Genomic DNA, 19,995 nt, shown 5'->3' on the forward strand with positions numbered 1-19,995 from the left:
GAGAAGCCTGGTCCGAGCCCCACCCACAACCTTCTTGTCTCATAAACCTTCCTGTCTCTTGGGTGGGTTTGTCCTCCTGTCTGATGTCCCCACCATCTGAGTGTGGTACAGTGCCTTGTTTTCATGTGGACTCTACACAGCTGGGTGCTCCTTAGCATTGCGTGTGTTTTAAATTCTTACCCTGGGACCAGGTCTAGAATGTAATTAATTAAACCTTCAATTGAAAAAAAAATTGTGTTCCAGCCATACGCTTAAAGTTTCTTTTTTTATTTTTTATTTTAAAAATTTTACTTAAAGAATACAAACTTCATGCATTTCACTTGTACAAATTCAGTGACACAGTGATTCTTCCAATCCTGCCTTCCCTCCAGCCTGCACTCCCACCCTTCTTCCTCCGCCCCCTCCTATTCCCATTCTTATTTTTTACAAAGAACTATTTTCAGTTAACTTAATACTCATATGTTTATAGATTCTTTTTTAAAGATTTACTTTATTTATTTGAAAGAGTTACAGAGAGGCAGAGGCAGAGAGAGGTCTTCCATCTGCTGGTTCACTCTCCAGATGGCCACAATGGCCAGAGCTGTGCCAATCCAAACCCAGGAGCCAGGAGCTTCCTCCAGATCTCCCACATGGATGCAGGGGCCCAAGGACTTGGCCCATCTTGTACTGCTTTCTCAGGCCATAGCAGAGAGCTGGATTGGAAGTGGAGCAGCCAGGAGTTGAATCAGTGCCCATATGAGATGCCTGCACTGCAGGTGGGCAGCTTTACCTGCTATGCCACAGTGCTGGCCCCTAGAGATTTTTAAAAGATGTTGAAAATATCTTGAAAATGAAACTAATTCAAATAGAACTATAATCGCTAAGGGAGGAAAGAAAATAGGTAGGAATTTGGAGAAAGAGCACTTGGCTTTGAATTTCAACATTAAATAAACACCTGTCTTTGCACCTAAATTTTTCTTTAATAATCTTATTTTAAAAAAATTTTATTTGAAAGGCAAAGAGACAGAAAGAGAAAAAGAGAGAGGAGAAAGACACGGAATCTTAGATCTGTTGGCTCAGTCCCCAAATGCCTGCAACATCTGGGGTTGGGCCAGCTAGAAAGCAGGAGCCTGGAACTCAATCCAGGTCTCCCACGTGGGTGGCAGGAACTCATGTTCTTGAGCCATTACCTGCTGCCTCCCAGGGTGTGTGTTAGAAGCAATCCAGAACTAGAGGTGCTTAAAACCTAAGCACTTCAATATGGAATTTGGTGTCCCAAGTAGAGTCTTACCTCCTGCACCAAACACCCTTCCTGTTCACATCTGACTTTTTCAGTAATAATTCAGAAGGAGATAGGGATGATTAAGTAAAACAACGAGCATACTATCCTTTTGTAAGTTTGAAAGCATTTAAGTTATTATAAATTGATAGATGCTATTGAGATTGGTAGGAAAATCCTCTGAAAAGTCCTTAAGTACCAGTGACCAACACAACTCATTTTAAAAAACATATTTATTTATTTACTTATTCTAAAGTCAAAGATACAGAGACAGAAAAATAGAGAGAAATCTTCCATCTGCTAGTTCAATCTCCAAATGCCTGCAGCAGCTGAGGCTGTGACATTCCAAAGCCAGGGGCTGGAACTCAGTGTGGGTCTCCCACGTGAGTGGCAGGAACCCAACTGCTGGAGCCATCACCTGCTGCCTCCCAGGGTGTGCAGCTGCAGAAAGCTGGAACCAGATGCGGAGCCAGGGCTCCAACCCAGGCACTCTGATATGGGATGCAGGTGTGCAGGTGTTCTAAATGGTGTCTTTTAAAAAAAAGATTTATAAAAAACAAACAAACAAACAAACAAAAAAAAAAACAAAACCTAAATGAAAGATCTCTGTGAGTGAGATCCCAGTGGAAAGAACAGGTCTTCAAAGAAGGAGGTACCTTTCTCTGAAGGGAGGAGAGAACTTCCACTTTGACTATGACCTTGTCTAAACAAGATAAGAGATGGAGAACTCAAGGGGCTTCCATAGCCTTGGAAACTCATGACTGGTGCAGAGGGAGATTACTGATGCCATAAACAGGAGTGTCAATTTGTAAAGTCAACAACGGGAGTCACTGTGCACTTACTCCTCATGTAGGATCTCTGTCCTTAATGTGCTGTACATTGAGTCTTAATGCTATAACGAGTACTCAAACAGTATATTTCACTTTGTGTTTCTATGGGGGGTGCAAACTGTTGAAATCTTTACTTAATGTATACTAAACTGATCTTCTGTAAAAAAAAAAAAAAGAAATTATCAATTCCCAACTTGACTCTCGTTGGGATTAAACATGACAATTGGTCTGATCTGATTTCATCATCATTTAAAAAATCATGTATTATTTTTCACTTTATGTTTCTGTGTGGGAGCAAACTGTTGAAATCTTTACTTAATGTATGCTAAACTGATCTTCTGTATATAAAGAGAATCGAAAATAAATCTTGATGTGAATGGAAGGGGAGAGGGAGTGGGAAAGGGGAGGGTTGCGGGTGGGAGGGACGTTATGGGGGGGAAGCCATTGTAATCCATAAGCCATACTTTGGAAATTTATATTCATTAAATAAAAGTTAAAAAAAAAACAAAAACTCAATGTTAAATAAAATTTTTTATGAAGAAAAAAAGATTTATTTATTTATTTATTTGAAATTCAGAATTACACAGAGAGAAGGAGAGGCAGAGAAAGAGAGAGAAAGAGAGGGGGAGAGAGAGAGAGGGAGAGAGAGAGAGAGAGAGAGGTAGAGAGAGAGAGGGAAGGGAAGAGAATAGAGAGATCTTCCATCCACTGGTTCACTCGCCAGATGGCTGCAGTGGCTGGAGCTGCGCCTATCTGAAGCCAGGAACCAGGAGCTTCTTCCGGGTCTCCCACGTGGGTGCAGGGGTCCAAGGACTTGGGCCATCCTCCACTGCTTTCCCAGGCCACAGCAGGGAGCTGGATTGGAAGTCAGTACTGCAGGTGGTGCTTTACCTGCTATGCCGCAGTGCTGGCCCCATAGTTTGTTTGCTTGTTTGTTTTTAAATTGAGGTTCTATTCTGGATATTAGTCCTTTGTCAGTTGTATAACTTGCCAACATTTTCTTCCTTTCTGTCGATTGTCTCTTCCTTCTTGGATTGTTTCCTTTGCCAGGCAGAGGCGTTTGGTTTGCTAAAGTCACATTTATCTATATCCACTTTTGTTTCTTGTGCTTTGAGGGTATGACCCCCCCAAATCCTTTCCCATTCTGATGACCCAAAATATTTCCTCTATGTTTTCTTCCACTAGTTTCAAAATTTCAGGTCTTTCTTACATTTATATCTTAAAGCCATTGGAACTGATTTTTGTATATGCTGCGAATGGGGCACGGGAAGGTGTAGGTTCATTCTTCTGCATGTAGATGTCCAGTTTTCCCTTCACTTACTGAAAACAAATTGTCCTTTTTCCATCTTATCAAAGCTGACTGACTGTAGATGTGTACTTCCAGGGTCTCCATTCTATTACTCTGGTCTCGGTGGCTCTTTTAAGTTCAATACCATATGCTACAATAGACATTTCTTAATCCCTGTAGCTTTCTAATATATTTTTCTTTTTTTGTACATTTTAAGTTTTTATTTAGTGAGAAAGATGCATAGGAGAGTGAGAGCTTTATCTAAGAGAGAGGGGTAAATCTGGGTTCATACCGAGCACCAGGAACCAGCCACGTGGAAGAGCATCTAGGCCAGGAAGCCTAGGGTGGGTGGCCTGAAGGCCACGCGCCCTGGAGGCCCAGGGCAACAACCAGCCCCTCCTGGCCCGAGGCCAGGGCGAGGGAGGGAGGAAAGGAAAGAGGGTTGTAATTTATTTTTCCTTTTTTTTTTTTTTTTATTTGAAAGAGTTACACAGAGAGAAGGAGAGGCAGAGAGAGAGAGAGAGAGAGAGAGAGAGGTCTTCCATCCGCTGGGTCACTTTCCAATTGGCCGCACTGGCCAGAGTTGCGCTGATTTGAAGCCAGAAGCCAGGCGCCAGGAGCTTCTTCCGGGTCTTCCCACATGGGTGCGGGGGCTCAAGGACTTGGGCCATCTTCCACTGCTTTCCCAGAGAGCTGGATTAGAAGTGGAGCAGCTGGATCTCGAACTGGCACCCATATGGAATGCCAGCACCACAGCGCCGGCCCCAGAAATACAGTTTAAAATTGACACACAGAAAGAGCTTCCATCTGTTGGTTCCCTCTCCTGGGCTAGGCTAAAACCGGGAGCTAGGGACTCAATCCAGGTCTCCCAAATGGGTGGCAGAAACCCAGTCATTCGAACCATCCCAGCTGGCTCCAGGATCTGCATTAGCTGAAAGCTGTAATCAAGAGATGGAGCCACCATCAAAGGAGGTACTTTTCTCTAAAGGGAGGAGAGAACTTCTGTTTTGCTTATGGCCTCGTCTAAATACTGAAAAGGAGATTATGGATTCAAAAGGCTTCTATAGCCTTGGCAGCTCATGTGAAGAGCCTCAGATGATCACTGACGACATAAATAAAAGTGTCGTTTGTTCAATCAACAACAGGAGTCCCTGTGCACTAACTCCACATGCAGGACTTGTGTCCTCAATGAGTTGTATTAGGAGAATTAACTGTAAAACTTGTTCTCAGTTTTTTTTGTTTGTGTGTGTGTGTGTGTGCGCACAAATTGTTGAAATCTTAGTTTAGAGTTGGTCTTCTGTGTATAAAGTTAATTGTAAATGAATTTTAATGGAGAATGGGGCTGGGAATGAGAGGAGGAGGAGAGGGTGGGATGGGAGGGCGGGTATAGTGGGAAGAATCACTATATTCCTAAAGTTGTACTTATGAAATTTGTACTCCTTAAATAAAAGGTTTCTTTGGGGGGAAAAAAAAATGGAGCCACGAATCAAACCCAAGTACTCCAGTATGGCATGTGGGTGTCTTAATTACTAGGACAAATGCCTCCCTCTACATGAAGGATTTTTGTTTAATTTTTTTTAGTTACCTCCATCTTTCTGCTTTCTGTAGTCTCTCTGTTATCGTATTACGTTGTTTCACTGTGTTCTTTTGAAGTTTTCCTCAAGTTCATTGAGTTTTCTTAAAACATCTATTGTAAATTCTTCAGCTGAGCATTTGACAATGTCAGAGCCTAGGTGGTTGGTCTCTGGTGCTTTATTTATTTATATTTATTTATTTATTTTTATTTTTTGACAGGCAGAGTGGACAGTGAGAGAGAGAGACAGAGAGAAAGGTCTTCCTTTGCCGTTGGTTCACCCTCCAATGGCCGCCGCGGCCACGCACCACGCTGATCTGATGGCAGGAGCCAGGTACTTCTCCTGGTCTCCCATGGGGTGCAGGGCCCAAGGACTTGAGCCATCCTCCACTGTAGTCCCTGGCCACAGCAGAGAGCTGGCCTGGAAGAGGGGCAACCGGGACAGAATCCAGCGCCCCGACCAGGACTAGAACCTGGTGTGCCAGCGCCGCAAGGTGAAGGATTAGCCTAGTGAGCTGCGGTGCCGGCCTTCTGGTGCTTTATTTTTTTAGGTGATGGCATGGCTCCCTGAGAGTTGTTGCTGCTTGTTGGTACATGACATGGCTGCACGTTGATAGATTTATTTTTTTCCAGTGTTTGTCATTTGGCTACCTTTGTTGCTGTCCTTCCAGAAATTCTAAGCAGTCCACTTATTTTCTCTGCAATTGTGGACATATCTGCCCCTTCAGCACTAGGTGGTGCCCTAAGTTGAAGTTTGTCACGTGTTCACTGCCAGTGCACCATCAGTCTCAGTGATGCCGAGTGAGTGCAGATTTGTCCCAGATCCCAGTTAGCGTGCAGCTCTGAGTGAACCAGGGAGGCACTGAAAAAGGGACAATCCATCCCTACAAGCCTTTCACCAGGGTGGGGGCAGGCCTAGATAGTGTTCCACCAACACGGCAATGCTGTCACATCTGGAGTCCACAGCTTACCCAGCCAGTGCAGCGTCAGGGGTAGGACCAAAACCGTCCCTGCTGGGATCTGTCTACTGCTGGGATGGACTCAGTCTGGGGCTGCTGCAGCCAGCCACAAGTACCGCTGGCTGGAATGTAGTCTAAATCAATTGGGGCTCTGGACTGTGCTTGGCAGTGGGGCAGGTCCAGAAGCTCCATCCACCAGCACTGGCTTAGGGATGGGGACTGCTGAAGTCTGCCCCACGTTGGGTTTCACTAGCCTGGCTGGCACTGGGTCCCAACGCAGAGTCCTGTGGTTCCTTGCTGTGGTCCTAAGTTTGAGAGAGGGGTGACAAAAGCAGCCCACTGGTCCCCTGGGGCTCACACTAAGCTGGAACACAGCCGGGTCTCACAGTCACTGTGCTTTGTGCAACTTCAGGGCTGCGTGCCAGGCTCATGTGATGTTGGCAGTGATAGATGCTTAAACAAGTTTACCCATCGGGATGCAGATCTCTGATGTGGGGAAATCTCTTGGAGGCTCCAAGTGAGCACTGACCTGGAGTAGAGTTTTCTGAACTTTATCAGGTGCTGTATTGTACAGTGAGGGGCCTAGCTCTCTAAGCTCTAAGGCAAGGTCCCAGGTTCCCTTTCTGCCCTGCACCCCAGTGGCTAGTGTCTTCCTCCACTGTGTGCCAGAGGTTGGAAGTGAGGTGGTGGCATCAGTCCCTTAGCTGCCTGTCCAGGGAGAGTCCCACATCTCAGTCTGCAGCTATGCTTCTGGGGGTAAGGACTGTGGGACCTTGTTGGGGACTTGTTTTTATTGTGATGGACTTCAGTCTAAGGACTTGGACCTAACTCTCTCGCCCTCTCCCGCGTGAGAGGTGGTTCTCCCAAGATACTCTTCTTGAAGCTGGGGGAAGGGTGACATGGGCAACTCTGCTTTGTCCAAAGCATCTTCCCTCGTTGTTTTACTACAACCAGGCACTGTGGGGTCTTAGCTGGCTTCCCTTGGTTTGCAAACAGCCTCACGCTCATCTGACATCTTGCTCTGCCTTCCCTGTGTGTTCATTTTTTGTGGTGAGAAGATTTGAAATTTGCTGTCTTACATTTGAAATATATAAGAATATTGATTAACTCCCTTTTTTTTTTTTTTTTTTTGATAGGCAGAGTGGACAGTGAGAGAGAGAGACAGGTCTTCCGTTGCCGTTGGTTCACCCTCCAATGGCCGCCGCTGCAGCCGGCGCAGCGCGCTGATCCGATGGCAGGAGCCAGGAGCCAGGTGCTTTTCCTGGTCTCCCATGGGGTGCAGGGCCCAAGCACCTGGGCCATCCTCCACTGCACTCCCTGGCCACAGCAGAGAGCTGGCCTGGAAGAGGGGCAACCGGGACAGAATCCGGCGCCCCGACCGGGACTAGAACCCGGTGTGCCGGCGCCGCAAGGTGGAGGATTAGCCTATTGAGCCACGGCGCCGGCTCGATTAACTCCCTTTTAGTATTTTTGTTCTACTTAATACCATTGGTTGAGCTATGTAATTAACACACAATTATTCTTAGGTGTTTAAAGTTAACTGAAAAGTGATCTCTGTTAAATATAAGAGTGGGAATAAGAGAGGGAAGGGATGTACAATTTGGGACATGCTCAAGCTGACTTGCCACAAGTGGTGGAGTTAGAAATGTGCCAGGGGGGCCGGCGCCGCGGCTCACTAGGCTAATCCTCCGCCTAGCGGCGCCGGCACACCGGGTTCTAGTCCCGGTAGGGGCTCCGGATTCTGTCCCGGTTGCCCCTCTTCCAGGCCAGCCCTCTGCTGTGGCCAGGGAAGTGCAGTGGAGGATGGCCCAGGTGCTTGGGCCCTGCACCCCATGGGAGACCAGGAAAAGCACCTGGCTCCTGGCTCCTGCCATCAGATCAGCGTGGTGCGTGGCCGCGGCGGCCATTGGAGGGTGAACCAACGGCAAAGGAAGACCTTTCTCTCTGTCTCTCTCTCTCTCACTGTCCACTCTGCCTGTCAAAAAAAAAAAAAAAAAAGAAATGTGCCAGGGGATTCCAATTCAACCCCATCAGGTGGCATGTACCAATGCCACCTCACTAGTCCAAGTGATCAATTTCAGGTCACAATAGACCATAATGATAGGTCTAAGAGTCAAAGGGATCACATAAACAAGACTAGTGTCTGCTAATACTAACTGATAGAATAAAAAAAGGGAGAGAACAATTCAACATGGGAAGCGGGATACACAGCAGACTCATAGAAGGGCGGATGTCCTAAACAGCACTCTGGCCTCAGAATCAGCCCTTAAGGCATTTGGATCTGGCTGAAGAGCCCATGAGAGAGAGTATTTTAGGCAAGGAAAGCCAAGACACTCTGGCAAAAAAAAAAAAAAAAAAAAAGGAAAGATCTCTGCGAGTGAGATCCCAGTGGAAAGAACGGGCCATCAAAGAAGGAGGTACCTTTCTCTGAAGGGAAGAGAGAACTTCCACTTTGACTATGGCCTTGTCAAAATAAGATCAAAGTTGGCGAGCTCAGGGGGCTTCCATGGCCTTGGCAACTCAAGACTAGAGCCTGAGGAGATTGCTGACGCCTTAAACAAGAGTGTCAATTTGTTAAATCAACAACAGGAGTCACTGTGCACTTACTCCCCATGTAGGATCTCTGTCCTTAATGTGTAGTTCAATGTGAATTAATGATGTGACTAGTGCTCAAACAGTATTTGGCACTTTGCGTTCTGTGGGGGGGCAAACTGATGAAATTTTTACTTAATATATACTAAATTGATCTTCTGTATATAAAGATAATTGAAAATGGATCTTGATGTGAATGGAATGGGAGAGGGAGCGGGAGATGGGAGGGTTGCGGATGGGAGAGAAGTTATGGGGGAAAAAAGCAATTGTAATCCATAAATTGTACTTTGGAAATTTATATATACTAAATAAAAGTTAAAAAAATCACATAATGGAAGGAAAATAAAATAAAATACAAACAACACCACCACCAACAGAATATTGATGAACTAAAGTTATCATATCATGCAATAGATCTCAGAAACTTATTCCTCCCACCTAACTGAAACTTATAGCTCTTGACCAATGTCTTTCCACCCTTCCCTTTACATTTCTTTGAAGACTTGCTATGGCTAGATATTAAATAAGCATCACATGGAGCAAAACTGGTTAACAAGCAAATAAAACTACATTCAACTTTACTGGGAGTCAAGGAATAGTAAATCAATTCTTCAAATTTTAAAAGTTGGAGGGTCTGGGCCGGCGCCGCAGCTCACTAGGCTGATCCTCCGCCTGTGGTGCCAGCACTCCGGGTTCTGGTCCTGGTTGGGGCGCCGGATTCTGTCCCTGTTGCTCCTCTTCCAGTCTAGCTCTCTGCTGTGGCCCGGGAGTGCAGTGGAGGATGGCCCAAGTGCTTGGGCCCTGCACCCGCATGGGAGACCAGAAGGAAGCACCTGGTTCCTGGCTTTGGATCAGCACAGTGCACCGGCAATAGTGGCCATTTAGGGGGTGAACCAACGGAAGGAAGACCTTTCTGTCTCTCTCTCTCACTGTCTACCTCTGCCTGTCCAAAAAAAAAAAAAAAAAAAAAAAAAAATTGGAGGGTCTGACAATGTCAACTGCTGGTGCTAAGGACATGGAAAAGTAGACTGGCTCATACCATCAGAGGAAACTCAAATTAACACAGCCCCTGTGGAGTGTACCTTGATGATACCTATAGTGCTGGAATTGTTTCTAACACAATACCTCCAACCATGTATTTTAGACTAGAGCAATTTTTGTGCATGGGACCTAAGAGACAGGTACATGGACCCTTTGTACATTGAAACATTGTAATAGCAGAAAACAGAAACATTTACTGGGTCCGTGTTGTGGCACAGTGGGTTAAGCTACCACCTACAATCCTGGTATCCCATATGAGTGCTGGGTCAAGTCTCAGCTGCTCCATTTGGGATCCAGCTCCCTGCTAATGCACCTGGGAAAGCAGCAGCAGATGGCCCAAGTACGTGGGAGACCTGGATGGAGTTCAGGCTCCTGGCCTTGGCCTGGCCCAGTCCAGGTCACTGTGGCCATTTGGATAGTGAACCAGTGAATGGCACATCTCTCTCTCTCTCTCTGCCTTTCAAATAAATGAATAAATCTTTTAAAAAAGTGTAAAAACAATTCAAACGATCATATTAAAGGGAACTTGTGAATAATAATTGGCACATTAATATTAGGAATACTACATAGCTTCGAAGGGAAATGAACTAAATGCAGTCATCTCTTGGTTTCTGTGGAGGATTGGTTCCAGGACCCTCGCAGATACCCAAATCTGTGATGTTCAAGTCCTTTATGTAAAGCGTCATGGTATTTGCATATAACCTGTGTATATCGTCTTGTGTGCTTTAAGTCATATTTAGATATCTTATAATACTTTACCCACAACAACTATGGGAGCACTTGTAAGAACAGATAGCCTGCACATACTCCAGTATAGATACAAATTATTTTTCAAATATTTTGGAAATATTTATTTATTTATTTATTTGAAAGAGTGACGCACACACAGAGATAGAGATAGAGAGATAGAGATCTCCTTTCTGCTGATTTACTCTCAAAATTGCTGCAACAGTCAGGAGGCTGGGCCAGGTCAAAACTAGGAGTGAGGAAATCCATCCAGGTCTCCCTCATGGGTGCAGGGACCCAAGTACTTGAGCCATCATCTGCTGCCTTCCCAGGCACATTAGCAAGAAGCTGGATCAAAAGTGGAGTAGCTGGGACTTGAACTAGCACTCTGACCTGGTATGCTGGCATTGCAAGTGGTGGCTTAACCCACTGTGCCACAAACCTGGCTCTTTTCTAATATTTCTTATCTGTGCTTGGTTGACTGCACAGATGCAGAACCCACAGAGTGCTGACTACACATGTATACAGCACGGGTGGGTTTAAAAACCATAATGTTGGGGCTGGAATTGTGATGTAGCAGGCTAATAATCTGCCTTTGATGCTGGCATCCCATATGGGCACTGGTTCGAATCAAGCTCCCTGCTAATGTGCCTGGGAAAGCAGCAGAAGATGGCCCAAGTGCTTTGGCCCTTGCCACCCATGTGGGAGACCTGGAAGCAGCTCCAGGCTTCTGGCTTTGGCCTGGACCAGCTCTGGTCGTTGAGGCCATTTGGGGAGTGAACTGGTGGATGAAGATTCTCTCTAACTCTCTCTCTCTCTTTCTCTCTCTGCCTCTCTCCCCTCTTCCTCCTCTCTCTGTAACTCTGCCTTTCAATGAAAATAAATACATACAGTGGCTTTACTTGCTGTGCCACAATGCCCACCCATCATTTATAATATTTTGGTGAACACATTCATACTACTTGCATTGCACTCTAAGTACATACACTCATATATAAAAGTAGGAGTGTAATGAAACACAATGGAAGGATGCTCAATAAATGCATAAAAATGATTGCCTCTGAAGAGACTGGGAGGACTGCTGATCTGGGCAAAGCCTGGGGAGAAGGCCAAGGGGCTCTGTGTTACCTGTAACACTTTTCTCTCTTACAGCACACACAAAGGATTTGTCCAAATGTTCACAATGATAATTCTGGGCATTGATACATGGGTGTTTGTTACCTTCTTTGCATTTTTCTGTACTTTAAAGATTTGGTATAAACAGGTTCCTTTTTTTTTTTTTTCTTTTGAAGATCACTCTTGACATTGTGCTGAGGGTTGGTAAGTTGTGCACATCCGAGCCCACACCATGGTCCTAAGTGAGTCTTGGAACAAAGCGTGCGTAATTCTCTGCATGGCTGCACGCACTTTCTCACCAGGGCAGCCTAAAAATAGCTGACAAGTAAAAGTATTATTGGGCAGGCGGCCTCCTGTGGTTGACCTTCGGGATACTTGGATCGTCCGTTCAGTTAATCTTGTCACAATCATGTAATTATGAGGTTGGTTTGAGCTTAATGAACCAATGAATATAAGAAAAGTCCCCTGTCACCAGGGCTGTGGTCATCGAAGCTCCTTGGGACATGATGCTCTGCTCCTGTTTGTATATGAGTTGGCCTCACGATAACAAGTTTTAAACAAAATGTGCTTTTCAGGCCACTCTTTGCAAGTTATCTACCTCTTCCCCACGTCTAGCTGGCTTTCCCCCAACAGGCCGAGGCTGCCTTCCACCACGTACAGGCTGAAAGCCGGCAGGACACGCCGGGCAGCACAGTCCCCAGCAAAGCAGCGGGCTGCAGTGTTCCGTTGAAAAGGCCGTTCTATTCGCCTCTGAAAGAGAGTCTCACACGTTGAAATGCCAGGTAGCAGAAAAGTATAGGAAAGAGAAAAGTGACCAGGCAAGCGTGCAAGTGTACTCAGGCGACACTCAAAACTCCAGCTGAGTTGAACCTGGAGTTATTTAAGAAAAAGTCCAACGAACCAGTTTGGGTGCCTCTGTTTGTCATTTTTTTATTAAAAAGTTTTTTTCTTTTCTTTTTTTTTTTTTTTTTTTTAAGAATACATACACGAAGGTCCCTGGGGTAGGGGGGCAGGGGGAGTTGAAAGGGACCTCTGTCCAACAGAATGAAATTTGAGACTCTTCTGGGTCAAATGCGAAGTTACAACTCAGCATACCCGGTGAAAGTTTTTCTTTTCAAAATTTATTTTGAAAAATGTCAGGCTTAGAGAAAAATTGAAAGACCATCCAATGGGAGTTTTGAAAGACTGGAAAATAATTCATATGAACTGAAAAAACTTTAAGTGTTTGAATTTATTTTTTATAATAGCAGTGTTATTCGTAACAGGGGGCTGGTTTGTGACATAGCAGGTTAAGCTTCCTGAGGTGCTGGCATCCCATGTGGGCACCGATTCAAGTCCTGGCTGCTCCACTTCCAATCCAGTTTCCTGCTAATGCACCTGGGAAAGCAGCAGATGACTTGAATGCTTGGACCTTTGTGACTCACATGAGAGACCTGGATGGAGTTGCTGGCTCCTGAATTTGGCCTGGCCCAGCCCTGGCTGTTGTGGCCATTTGAGGAGTGAACCAGTGGATTGAAGATCTTTTTCTGTTTCTCCCTCTCTCTGGAAACAAACAAACAAACAAAATACAACCCCCCCCCCCACCAACCAAACCCTATTTGTTATTTGATTATCATGAAATACTTGTATGTTTTTATCGGGTACAGTGCAGTATCTCAAATTTATAAACTGATGAAATCAGGTCACTGCCATTTCCATTTCTTTGTCTTTTTATGCTTGGACCTAAAACCTCCTGTCTTCTTGTTCTTCACAAGGTGCCTAATACATTCCTGTGCCCCGTAGTCACCCTTCTGGGCGGTGGAACATTCAAACCTAGTATCTCTCTCCGTGTTGATCCAAAGTCCCTCCATCTTCTCTTCCTCTGATTTTTTTAACCTCAGAGCCTGAACAATGAGTTTGTGTGACTCAAAAACAGAGCCGACATTGTTTCCACGGAGAAAACGTGTGTGGTTCTGGCCACACCGTGAACAGCAGGAGAGCCAGGGCTGAGGGAAGCCTGTCGTCCTTTCTCCAGGGGAAGAGGTAAGTGGGAAGGGAGGAGGCTAAGTTAATGAGCGCTTCCTTCCTTTCCCTTCTTGGGGAGCAGCCAAAGGTCCCTTAGGACCTGTTTCTTTCTCCTTCTCTAGGGTCAGTGGCTTTAGTATTTCAAGCTAGTTTTAGCCGGTGTGTTTCAGCAATGATAATATCAGGATGCTCGTGATTTTTATCTCCATCAGCACAGTCTCCTAAGGCCAGAAGAAGAGCAATATGATAAGGCTTTACACGTCATTTACAAGAACCTGCGCCTGTGTGGGACGCCAGCATCACAGGTGCTGTTTATCTACTTGAAAGGTTGGTGGTGATGTGTAAGTGATGTCTGTGCCTGACCTCTCCTTTTATCTAACTTTTGTCAGCAGACTTATTTGCTTCAGCCTGAGGCTGATCTGGAAGCTTCATCCATACTGGTACCACATACTTGCTGTTTGCCTGGACAAGTTGGTCCCAGTTCCTTCAGGTCAAATGGATTCACTTGAACATAGGACAAACAGGACTTGAGTGAGGACTGTTACGGGGTGTGAGGGAGGGAGACAAATCCATCACAACTCATGTTTTTGACTTGAGCCACTGGGTGAAGGGTAGGGTCATATCCCACGATGAGCAGATAGAGGATACAGGTGTAGGGATCCATTTTTGTCTTGTTATATTAATTTTCTTATTGAACGAATCAAGTGGAAATGTTGAGAAGGGAACTGGATACACACGTTTGGAGCTGGGGGGAAAAGTCCAGGCTAGAAATTAGATTTTGAGAGGCTGGCGCTGTTGCATACTAGGTAAAGCTGCCACCTGTGGTGCCAGCATCCCACATGGGTGCTGGTTCGTGTCCTGGCTGCTCTACTTCTGACCCAACTCTCTGCTATGGCCTGGGAAAGCAGTGGAAGATGGCCCAAGTGCATGTGCCCTGGGAAAAACTCCTTACTCCTGGTTTCAGATTGTCCCAGCTCCAACAGTTGCAGCCATTTGGGGAGTGAACCAGTGGGTGGAAGATCTCTTTCTCTCTCTCGCTCTCTCTGCAACTCTGCCTTTCAAATAAATAAATCTTTTTTTTTTTTAAAGAGAAGATTTTGAGTGTCATCACTGTATAATACATTTAAAGAGATGGGTCTGGGTGGTGGCATCCCAAGAAAGTTCAGCAGAGAAGAGGACCAAAGTCGCTGCCCTGGGACAAGCTGATCCGCAGGTGCTGAGAGCAGGCAGAAGAGCCAGCAGGAGTAGCTTAGAAGGAACAATCAGTGAGGTAGAAAGGAAACCCGTAGCACTCCTTAGCCTTTCAGCCACATGCAGGGTCTCTAGGAGGGGGGAGTGATTTCCTGAGGCACAAGTTATTGAGCAATTAAATGAGATGAAAACTATAGCCACTGGACTGGCCACAAGGTGACCTTGACAGATGTGGTCCATTTGGAATTGGCTTAGGAGAAAATGGTGGGCAACAAATGTAGACTTTTTTTTTTTTTTTTTTTTTTTTTTTGACAGGCAGAGTGGACAGTGAGAGAGAGAGACAGAGAGAGAAAGGTCTTCCTTTTGCCGTTGGTTCACCCTCCAATGGCCGCCGCTGCAGCCGGCGCACCGCGCTGATCCTGGCAGGAGCCAGGAGCCAGGTGCTTTTCCTGGTCTCCCATGGGGTGCAGGGCCCAAGCACCTGGGCCATCCTCCACTGCACTCCCTGGCCATAGCAGAGAGCTGGCCTGGAAGAGGGGCAACCGGGACAGAATCCGGCGCCCCAACCGGGACTAGAACCCGGTGTGCCGGCGCCGCAAGGTGGAGGATTAGCCTATTGAGCCACGGCGCCGGCTCGACTTTTTTTTTTTTAAGATTTATTTTATTTGTTTGAAAGGCAGAGTTACAGAGAGAGAGGGAGAGACACACAGAAAGAAATCTTCCATCTGCTGGTTTACTCCCCAAATATTGGCAACTGCCAAAGCCAGGAGCCAGGAGCTTCTTCCAGGTCTTCCATGTGGGTGCAGGGGCCCAAGTACTTGGACCTTCCTCTGCTGCTTTCCTAGGTGCATTAGCAGAGAGTTGAATTAGAGGTGGAGAGCCATATTGAACCGGTGCCCATATAGGATGCTGGCACTGCAGGTGGAATCTTAACCTTCTATGCCACAGCACTGGCCCCAAGGAGTTTTACTATGTGGGAAGTAGAGAAATGGGAATTAAATGGGTATGTGGGGCAAAGTAAGATTTTAAAAGATAGGAAATATTATAATATTTTTGGAAGTTGTTGGGAATAATACAGAGATGAGAGAAATATGAGGATGCAGGTGAAAGAGGGAATTATTGCAGGATGGAAGTCCTTAAGTAGTTGAGACAATGGCATCTCGCGCACAAATGGAGACAGCAGGGCCAATTCATCAGGGCAACAAGAGCAAAAGCAAAGCGGATATGGAAAAATTGGCAGATGTGGTTGTAGAAAGAGGAAGATTATTTTCTTTTGACAGCCTCAATATTCTCAGTCAAATAAGAGGCAAGGTTGGGGCTGGCACTGTGGTGTAGTAGGTTAAGCCTCTGCCTATGGTGCTGGCATCCCATTTGGCCCGTTTGAGTCCCGGTTGCTCCACTTTCAATCCAGCTCCTTGCCATCATCCATGTTAAGAGAAATGGAGCTGGGGCCGGCGCTGTGGCATAGCAGGTAAAGCTACTGCCTGCAGTGCCAGCATCCCATATAGGTGCCAGTTCGAGTCCCAGTTGCTCCACTTCCAATCCAGCCCCCTGCTAATGGCCTGGGAAAGCAGTAGAAGATGGCCCAAGTCCTTGGGCCCCTGCACCTGCATGGGAGACCCAGAAGAAGCTCCTGACTCCTGGCTTTGGATGGGCCCAGCTCCAGCTGTTGCAGCCATCTGGGGAGTGAACCAGTGGATGGAAGATCTCTCTATCTGTGTCTCTCCCTGCCTCTGTCTGTAACTCAGCCTCTCAAATAAATAAATCTTTAAAAAAGAAAAAACAAACCAAAATAATGTTGAAAGGGGCCAGTGCTGTGGGGCAGCAGGTTAACACCCTGGCCTGAAGCACCGGCATCCCATATGGGCGCCAGTTTGAGGCTTGGCTGCTCCACTTCCTATCCAGCTCTCTGCTATATCCTGGGAAAACAGTAGAAGATGGCCCAAATCCTTGGGCCCCTGCATCCATGTGAGGACTCAGAGGAAGCTCCTGGGTCCTGGCTTCAGATCAGCGCAGCTCCGGCCGTTGCGGCCAATTGGGAGTAAACAAGTGGATGGAAGACCTCTCTCTCTCTGCCTTTCCTCTCTCTGTATAACTCTGACTTTCAAATAAAAATAAATCTAAAAAAGAGATTCCAAAATAATGTTGAAAAAAGAACAAAAGATGCAAGGTTATCAGCTGAGTTCCAGGAGTGTGGAGAAGGACAAGTTAAATAAAACTCTTGAAGAGTAGCAGAGTGAGACAATAGGAAAATACAGCGGGATTACTGAGTAGCACTGAGGGCCCATTGGGGATTGTGGTAGTAAATTTAAAGTAAGTTCAGTCATGATGGTGGATGGAGCAAAAGTGGTAGGGTCACTGGACTGGAGATCAAGGCAGGGTCAGTGAATTTTTGGAACAGATACTAGAGGAAATGAGTTGGAATGATAGAGATTGGTGGTTAGAGAAGCATGCCTGAAATCAAGATTGGGCAAATAGAACAGTCATTACTCATGAAAATGACCTTGGGGCCAGCACTGTGGCATAGTGGGAAAAGCCACCACCTTAAGTGCCAGCAACCCATATGGGTGCTGGTTCAAGTCCCAGCTGCCCTACTTCTGATCCAGCTCTCTGCTATGGCCTGGGAAAGCAGTGGAAGATGGCCCAAGTCCTTGGGCCCCTGTACCTTCGTGGGAGACCTGGAAGAAGCCCCTGGCTTCCGGCTTTGGATGGGCCAGTTCCAGCTGTTGCAGCCATTTGAGGAGTGAACCAGCAGATGGTTCTGCCTCTGCCTCTCTCTGCCTCTGCCTCTCTGTAACTCTACCTTTCAAATAAAATAAATAAATCTTAAAAAAAAAAAAAAAAAAGAAAATGACCTAGAAATGGCTATGGTACTAAATGGCTGAAGCAAAATTTTAAAATAATGTTTTTAAAAGATTTACTTATTTATCTGAAAGTTAGAGTTATAGAGACAGAGAGGGAGAGACAGACAGAGATCTTCCATCTCCTGGTTCACTTCCCAGATGGCCACAACAGCTGGGGCTGGGCCAGGCTGAAGCCAGGAGCCAGGAGCCAGGAGCTTCATCCGGGTTTCTCACATGGGTGGCAAAAGCCCAAGTACTTGGGCCATCTTCTGCTGCTTTTCCGAAGCCATCAGCAGAGAGCTGGATCGGAAGAGGAGCAGCAGGACCAGAATTCACTGTTACAATGCTGGCTGCAGGCTGAAGCACATTTTAAGAATAGGTAGAAGTCAAGCAATTAAGAGGTCAGAGTTTTCCAAAAGTAGGATATATGAAAGATTTTACTGTTGATTTGTCATAAATTCCAGAGGGCAAACTGGAAGGATTTTAAAGTCGGGTGAGGGTAGGAAGATTGGATCAAGTTAAGGTGTGTGCAGAGCCTGTGGTGATAAGAATCCAAATGATGATGGATGACTTGGAAGGCTTAGATTTCCTTTGGAGACTGATGTCAACAGGACTATGAGAGTCTCCCAGTCTCTTTGCTGGAGGAGAACATCCCATTCTATTCCAGCTTCCTGCCTGGGAGCAGCCTCTAGGGTACTCCTGCTTAGGGCTGTAGCTTCCCTTGGATGCTCTTTCCATGGCTTCCAGCCACCATGTCCTCAGCTCACTTGTCACCTGCCTCTGATCTTGTCTGACCAAGGATCATCCCATTTCCTCTAGCACTTGAAGCCTCTTTTTATAGTCAGTGTGCAACACTTTTCTGTCTCTTAGTTATCTTTCTGCTGTATTTCCTGTTACTTCTGTGCAGACGTTCACCCTTAATATGGTTGGCTGCTTTGGAGGACATGGAAGAAGCTAAGATCTTCCAGAACCAAGATAAATTCTATGAGTAAACTGAGGAAATGTTAAAGAAAATTTTAAGTAAAAATTTGATCCCAGGCTTCTCAAACATTAATAGTGGATGGGACCTTTTTTAAAGAGAAAAATTCTTAGGGACCTCAGAGAGAGAAAAAGTTTCCTACTTTGAAAAGCACCGACTTTAAGCAAGTGAAGTCTTTTATTATAAGAAAGTTTGTTGGTTTTTAATTATCCTGGCCCCCAAAAAAGAGATTAAAATAGATTTTTTTTAAAAAAGATCTATTTATTTATTTACTTATTTATTTAATTGAAAGAGCCGGGGGGGAGAGAGAGAGAGTGAGAGAGTTGAGATCTTTCATTTGCTGGGTCACTTCCCAGATGACCGTAATTGCCTGCCTGGGCCAAGCCAAAGCCAGGAAGCAGGAGCTTCATGTCAGTCTCCCACATGGATGACAGGGGCCCAAGCCCTTGGGTGACCTTCTGCTCCTTTCCAAGGTCATAAGCAGGGAACTGGATAGAAAGGGGAGCAGCTGGAACATGAACTGGTGCCCATACAGAATGCCGACATCTCAGGTGGCAGCTTTACCCACTATGCCACTACACCAACACCTAAAAGATGGATTTTTTAAGAATATCATTAAAACAGGGGCTGGTGTTGTGGTGCTCTGGTAAAGCCTCCACCTGCAATGCCTGCATCCAATATGATTGCCAGTTCCAGTCCTGGCGGCTCCATTCCTATCCAACTCCCTGTTAATGTGCCTGGGAAAGCAGTGGAAGATGGACCAAGGACTTGGACCCCTGCCACCTATATGGAAGATCCAGGCTCCTGGCTTTGCACTGGCCCAGCCCTTGCTGTTGTAGTCATTTGGGGAGTGAACCAGGAGATGGAAGATACCTTTCTCTCTTTTTCCCTCTCTCTTTTTGTCTCTCCCTCATTCCGTGTAGCTCTGCCTTTCAATAAATAAATAAATAAATAAATAAATAAATCTGTTAAAAAACTCATAAAATTGACACTCCTGTCTATGGCATCAGCAATCCCCCTATGCTCCAGTCATGAGTTTCCAAGGCTATGGAAGCCCTCTGAGTTCTCCGACTCTTATCTTGTTTAGACAAGGTCATAGTCAAAGTGGAGGTTCTCTCCTCCCTTCAGAGAAAGGTACCTCCTTCTTTGATGGCCTGTTCTTTCCACTGGGATCTCACTCGCAGAGATCTTTTGCCAGAGTGTCTTGGCTTTCCATGCCTGAAATACTCTCATGAGCTTTTCAGCCAGCTCCGAATGCCTTTAGGGCTGATTCTGAGGCCAGAGTGCTATTTAGGACATCTGCCATTCTATGAGTCTGCTGAGTATCTCACTTCCCATGTTGGATCACTCTCCCCTTTATTTACTCCATCAGTTAGCGTTAGCAGGTACTAGACTTGTCTATGTGCTCCCTTTGACTCCCAGTCCCTTCACCATGACCAACTGTGAACTGAAACTGATCACCTGGAACAGTGAGATGGCATTGGTACATGCCACCTCGATGGGATTGAATTGGAATCCCCTGGTATGCTTCCAACTCCACCACTTGGGGCAAGTCAGCCTGAGCATGTCCCAAATTATACATCTCTTCCCTCTCC

The 19,995-nt window shown here is 45.9% G+C and overlaps 1 long non-coding RNA gene across 1 annotated transcript in view; it reads left to right on the forward strand.

Annotated features, from left to right (window-relative positions):
* LOC138850605 (uncharacterized) overlaps positions 1-19,995 on the forward strand; it is a 132,381-nt gene that overhangs the window by 105,061 nt on the left and 7,325 nt on the right. Inside the window, exons 3-4 of the long non-coding RNA XR_016237186.1 lie at positions 13,264-13,405; positions 13,600-13,714. This is a non-coding gene — a long non-coding RNA (uncharacterized LOC138850605). The remainder of the gene's footprint in view (positions 1-13,263; positions 13,406-13,599; positions 13,715-19,995) is intronic.

The sequence above is a fragment of the Oryctolagus cuniculus genome, chromosome 7 (genome assembly GCF_051225735.1).
Source record: "Oryctolagus cuniculus isolate XC-2025 breed Fujian yellow rabbit chromosome 7, ASM5122573v1, whole genome shotgun sequence".
In the NCBI taxonomy this organism is placed as follows: Eukaryota; Metazoa; Chordata; class Mammalia; order Lagomorpha; family Leporidae; genus Oryctolagus; species Oryctolagus cuniculus.